Source organism: Cyanistes caeruleus, chromosome 3 (genome assembly GCF_971803275.1).
Source record: "Cyanistes caeruleus chromosome 3, bCyaCae1.hap1.1, whole genome shotgun sequence".
Classification (NCBI taxonomy): Eukaryota; Metazoa; Chordata; class Aves; order Passeriformes; family Paridae; genus Cyanistes; species Cyanistes caeruleus.
This window is the reverse complement of record NC_141703.1, coordinates 98,864,160-98,870,159: the sequence shown is the minus strand read 5'-3', so window position 1 is coordinate 98,870,159 and position 6,000 is coordinate 98,864,160. Positions and strand designations below refer to the sequence as shown.

General features: G+C 42.0%; 1 long non-coding RNA gene across 1 annotated transcript; it reads right to left on the bottom strand.

Moving 5' to 3' along the window:
- LOC147654388 (uncharacterized) lies at positions 1-5,376 on the bottom strand. The gene is made up of 4 exons (XR_015285132.1): positions 4,145-5,376; positions 3,435-4,037; positions 3,209-3,334; positions 1-1,681 (listed from the first exon to the last, which is right to left on the bottom strand). It is a non-coding gene; the product is annotated as an uncharacterized LOC147654388 (long non-coding RNA).
- Between the last annotated feature and the right edge of the window lie 624 nt (positions 5,377-6,000).

Here is a 6,000-nt window from a genome sequence, read left to right as displayed (position 1 = left end):
TTTTACAGAATATCTTTATTGTTTTGTGCTTGAAAAGGAGGTCTCCTTCAAAATGTATGTGAAGGTATATTTCATCTTTAAATTCCAAATGGAAAGAGTTTATCTAACCCAGATCTGTATAAACACATTCCTAGATTCCCTTGGCTCAGCTGAGATATAGAGAAGCTGCAGGACAAATAAAGACATAAAGGTCTGAAGTTAAATTTTCATCCTTCCTCAGTCTCTCACCTTCTGGCCCTAGTCCAAGACTGATCTCATTAGGGCAAAACTCTGGAAGCTAGCAGTTGCCCTTGTGGCCTCAAAAGACCTTTTTTATACTTCAAAATTACTAAACTGCAAAAATATCCTACCCATACTACCTTTACCCCACCAATGACTTGGGAAGGCATCAGACAGATACAGCATTAGTTAGGTATTTCTTGATGCTGTCTCTAAATGCAGTAGGATTTCAGAGCTCTGGCCCAAACAGCTAGTGGAAAGCTGGACTGCACCTATGACTACACTGACCATTTTCTCTTCTCTTGATGTGCCTCTGAAAAGATTGAGGGTTCCTCCCTAAATGTCTCCTTTGGAAGGGGCAGAAGATGGACTTGCCTCTGATCACAACCATCAATGCAAACAACATTCTACAGCTCAATATCATCAGCATCTGGTATTGATCTCCACCTCCACATCCAATTAGTGTGAAAGTATTTGCCAGAAGATACAGAAAATCCTGGCTCCAACGGAGTCACAAAAAACATTCTGCATCAGTTTTCAGGGAGACAGGGTTTTCCCCAAATCATAAGATATTGCTTTGTATGGACAGAGGGTATTCAGATGGTATTTGTACCTTTGTTACATGTCATTACAGTAAAGCCTAAGTAAGGCTCTCTACATAAAACATTAAGACAGGTAAAATTTCCAGTAGCCATGATAGTAAGGATCTTGGACAGAAATTAAGTCTGAATAGTGCAGAGTGGTTTTTTCCAGATGGCTCAAACACTGCACATTTCCAGACTGACACTTCTGTTGTTCTCAGTTTAAATAGCATGTGCATTTGCAAATTAAATACATCATTCTATGTCTTGTAGCCACTGTATCCGTGTTTTTTAAATTTCACTGTTTCTAGTTACATCTGTATTATTCATGGACTCATGGAATCACAGAGTTTTTAGGCTTGGAAGGGACCTCTGGAGATCAACTCGTCCAACCTCTCCTGCCAAGGCAGGGTCATCTGGAGCAGGTGACATAGGAAATGCATCCAGGTGGGTTTGAATGTCTCCAGAGAGGGAGATTTCACAAGACCCTGAGCTGCCTGTTCCAGTGCTTTGCCCTGCTCCATGGAAAGAAGTTCTTCCTCAGTTCCTGGGCGAAACTTCTTGTGTTTCAGTTTATGGCCATTGCTCCTTGTCCTGTCACTGGGCACCACTGACAAGAGTCTGGCACCATCCTCTTGGCACCCTCCATGGAAATATTTGTATGGATTATTGAGACCTCATCTCAGTCTTCTCCAGACTAAACAGACCCAGCTACCACAGTCACTCCTCATAAGAGATGCTCTAGAACCCTCATCATCTTTGTGACCTCTGTTGGACCCTCTCCAGTATCTCCATGTCTTGTCCTGAGGAGCCCAGAACTGGACACAGTCACACTTTTCTGTGAAGTGTACTGCTTTTGAACTCTGGGCTAAGGTCCAAAACTGCACAAACCAAAAGGTCCCAAATTTGCATGTAAGTATCAGCTCTGTGCTTTACATAATTTATTAGTCACCTGAAACTACTACTTTATGGGAGCTGATATATTTTTAAAATGTGAGACTACTATAGCATTCTGCACACAGAAGATCAGATTAGAAGCATCTGGATGAATGATTTGACTGTAATTGCTTTGTCATCTATCTGTTCTTGAGATGATTGTGCTAAAACTCTCAACAACAGGGACTCAAACAGCATATTTTAAAACATTCTTTAAATTTAAAAAAAAAAAAAAATCTTTATAGGAGTAAACTAGGGAAGATCTCAATTTTAAACAATGGGGAAATTGAAGTCTAGGTTGCTTCACTTCATCAACTTGCTCAAATTACTAGCCTAAAGCATTTGGGTAGAGATAAATCCTACAATTCTCAATTAACTAAACAGGTGATTAACCAAAACAAATGACTCTCCAATTTCTTGCAACACAAAAAAAATACTTCTCCCTGACAGACTGCACATACACCTTACAGTCATCTCTCTGAAAATTACAGAATGCTGATAACTCCAAGGTTTTGGGTCTTTTGGGGTGTGTAGGAGCACGGTCTGCCCTGTTCCTTTTCCAGAATACTCTTAGTCATCAGGTGCCTGGTATCCAACCAAAATTCTTTCAGTCCTGCATCACATTATCAAACTGGTGATGTGCTAGGATATCATGTTTTATTAGTCAAAAACAGTATATTCCTTAAAGGAATATACTCTAAATTAGGAAGACTGGGACTTACTGATATTCAGTAGTAGAAACATGCAAATTTTCAAGAAGTTTTAGGATGAAGTATCAGTTATTCTACAGATGTTAAAAAAAACCAATATCTGCAATCTAATAAAACACCTGTTGCTTTCACTTTTTAGCTGTGCTACTTTCAATTCATCTCAGTGTCCCAGTATAAGTAGTATTTTAGTACCATATGACCTCATTCATACTAAAATGGTGTTTTGCAGATTGCCAGTCACTATTTAAAAATACACTTTAAATATTCTAGCATATGGAAGATGTTCCAAGAAGAAATTAAAAAAAAAAAAAAGTATTGCCTGAAATTGCACACAGAGGAAAAATCACTCACAATCTAACATCTAACAGACAACTGGAGCAACCAAGAGAGCATTTTCTTACTGTTCTTAGGTATTACCTCTGGTCTCCTTGCCTAGGTAGTATTTTAACTCAGAAAAAGCTCTAGTCTCATGAATGGCTGAATTCCATCAGATTAATTAAATCATTAACACCAGCAGGAAAAATACATTGTGCACTGACTTACAAAAGAAGACATAAGAAAATTTAGAATTAATGGCAAATTGATATGCAATAGCTGAATTCACTTACATGGGATCACACAGGTTTAATAAAGAAGATCATTCCTGAAAAATTAAAGATTGGCTTAATCAAGGTAATGTAGATTTACAGGAGCTGACCCAGAAATTTTTACACCTGCATTAAGATAATTTTCAAATAACTACATTGTGAATTATTTGCAAACCTGACTAGTGAAAAACTCCATCACTTCCACAGCAAACTCCAGGCAGAAACTGTGAAAAGCTAATTCTGCTGAGAAAAAGAAAGCTGAAGCCTTTGAGATATGATGCTGCCAAAGACCCTTGTGTAACTGTGTGGAAAACAAGATGAAAGCTGAAGTTAGAAATATTACTGGAAAAGCTTCACTATTGTCAGAAATCAACAGGTGCAAATTTACACACTTTACTCACATCAGCATAGAGATGAAAATAACCTCTAGAAGCTAATTATGGGATGAATGATGGTTGGTCATCTCAGCAGGGAATGCTGTTTGAAGGATTCAGTTTGACAGTGTGCAGCAATTCTCTGTAAAGTCAACAGCTGAATGTTCAAAGCCAGCATTGGCTAGTACTGACTAACTGGAAACACCAGCATTTAAACAAAAATGCATCGATTTTGCTCATCAATTGTGCAGATAAATTACATTCAGCTTGGTCCTAGATGAGAAAGATAGTCCACTCATATCCATGTAAAATGGAGTAATCACTCCATTGCAACTGGACTTGCTGTTCCTGAAGGACATACTTAGCTTACCTTATTTAAGAGTTTACCTGAAGACGGCACTGCAAGATATTACAGCCTCACCTCTTGATGATGGCTGAGGTCATCATACTATTATGGGTAAATGCACAAGATAGTCAAGGCAGCACACTCTTTCATGAAGCTTTGCTGCTCTGAGGAAGAAATCAGCATGCAGAAGAATGTGGCAAAATCCCAAACAACAGCTGGTATTCTGGCAATACTTGAACCCTCACTGGATTCAGCACTGAAACTGCCTTTGGTAATACTGCCAGCTGCAGACACAGAGGAGAAGTTTAGAAACAACAAAATCTAGAATATTTATTAGCAAAAAGAACTCATCAGCAAATGCAGCTCATAATAGTCCGGGAAGTCCTCACACCTCTAGATATTTATCTGCACTTGCAGTCCAGTCAGCCAACTGTATCCTGGTCTACATCAAAAGAGGTATGATCAATAGGTCAAAGGAGGAGATTCTCTCCACTTGCTCTGCTCTTGTGAAGCTCTACCTGGAATGCTGTGTCCAGCTCTGGGACCCCCAGAATCAGGACACGGAGGAGGGAGTCCAGAGGAAGCCACACAGAGGCTCTAAGGGTTGCAGCCCCTCTGTTCTGGAGACAGGCTGGGAGAGCTGGTGGTATTCTGCCTGGACAAGAAAAGGCTCTGAGGAGACCTTAAAGTTTCCAGTGCCTAAAGGGACTCTAAAAGAGCTCTAAGAGTGCTAAAAGAGCTGGAGAGCTGATTTTGGACAAGATCTTAGAGTGACAGGACAAGGGAGAACGGCTTCCCACTGATAGAGAGAAGGTTTAGATTGGATATTAGGAAGAAATTCTCACCTGTGAGGGTGGTGAGGCCGTGGCACAGGTTGCCCAGAGAAGCTGTGGCTGCCTGTTGTGGTTTAATATTGACCAAACGTCAGGCACCCACAAAAGTCATTTGCTCACCCACTTCTGTTATAGTTGGGCAGAGAAGAGGGCAAAAAATTAACCGAGGGCTCATGAGTTGAGATAAGGATTGGGAGAAAAACACTCCAAGGGCAAAACAGGTTCAAACTGAAAGGTATAAGGTAATTTTTTTATTAAGAGTCAAAGGAGAATAATGAGAAGTAAAATAAGCCTTTGAAACACCGCTTTTTTTCCCCTCTCTCTTTTTCACTGACAGTGCAGGGAGACAGGGCATGGGGGTTTTGGTCAGTTCATCACCTAAGATTTTCTGTTTGCTCAGGGAGAGCAGTCTTTTCTCTGCTATGCCGTGGGGTCCCTCCCATGGGCAAACAATCCTCCCAAAACTGCTGTGGCATGGGTCACTTGTCCATGGGGTGCAGACATTTAAGGACAGGCTGCTCTAGTTTGGAAGCAAGGGCCCTCTTTATCTCTTGAAGTAAAAGCCCTCTGTCTCTGCTTGTGTCTCCCACTGGATCACAGCTTTCTCTGGCATTCACCCTCCAGTGTGAGCACTTTTCCCATGGCATCCCCCATGGACTTCATGGATTACAGGAGGAAAGTTTGTTTTAGCATGGTCCTCACTATGGCTTGAAGAGGAATCTTAGTTCCTATGCTTGGAGCACCTTTTTCCCACTGACCTTAGTGCTATCATGATGTTTACTCTTACATGTCCTCACTTCCTCCTCTGCTCTGACTAGAAGAAAAACTGCTGCTCACAGGTACCATTGTCAACAAGTTCCCCCAATTCAAAGATTCCTACGGGATCCCTCAGCACTGAGAGTTAATCTCTCCCTCTAACTCTCTGTGCTGGAGAGTCACTCGCCACATTTTCACTGCCGGCCATGCGGTCCCACCTCCACCGCTTGGGCAGTGGCAGTCACCACGGCATTGACGCTGTTTAACGCCTCTCCTCATGCAGGGTGCTGGGAAGGAGAAGCTGCTGCTGCTGCCCCTGCCCTTCTGCCTGCAGCACAGCTGGCCAGGGACAGCCAGGCAGGCAAGGCTTGCTGTGGGCCATGCCAAGATGGCAGTGGCCACATTGGCACATTGCCATGTTCTGCCAGGATGGCCCCAGCAGCAGTGCTTTGCCACCCTTGGAAAAGAAACTTCCCTTGTGCTGTTTTTATTTTCTTCTTAAATATATAATCACAGAGGCATTACCAACCTCTTTAATTTGGCCAGCAGCATGTCCATCAGAGACTGGCTCTGTCAGACATGGTAGAAGCTTCTAGCAGCTTCTCACAGAAAAGCCAGGTTGGACAGGGCTTGGAGAAACCTGGCCTAGTAGAAGGTG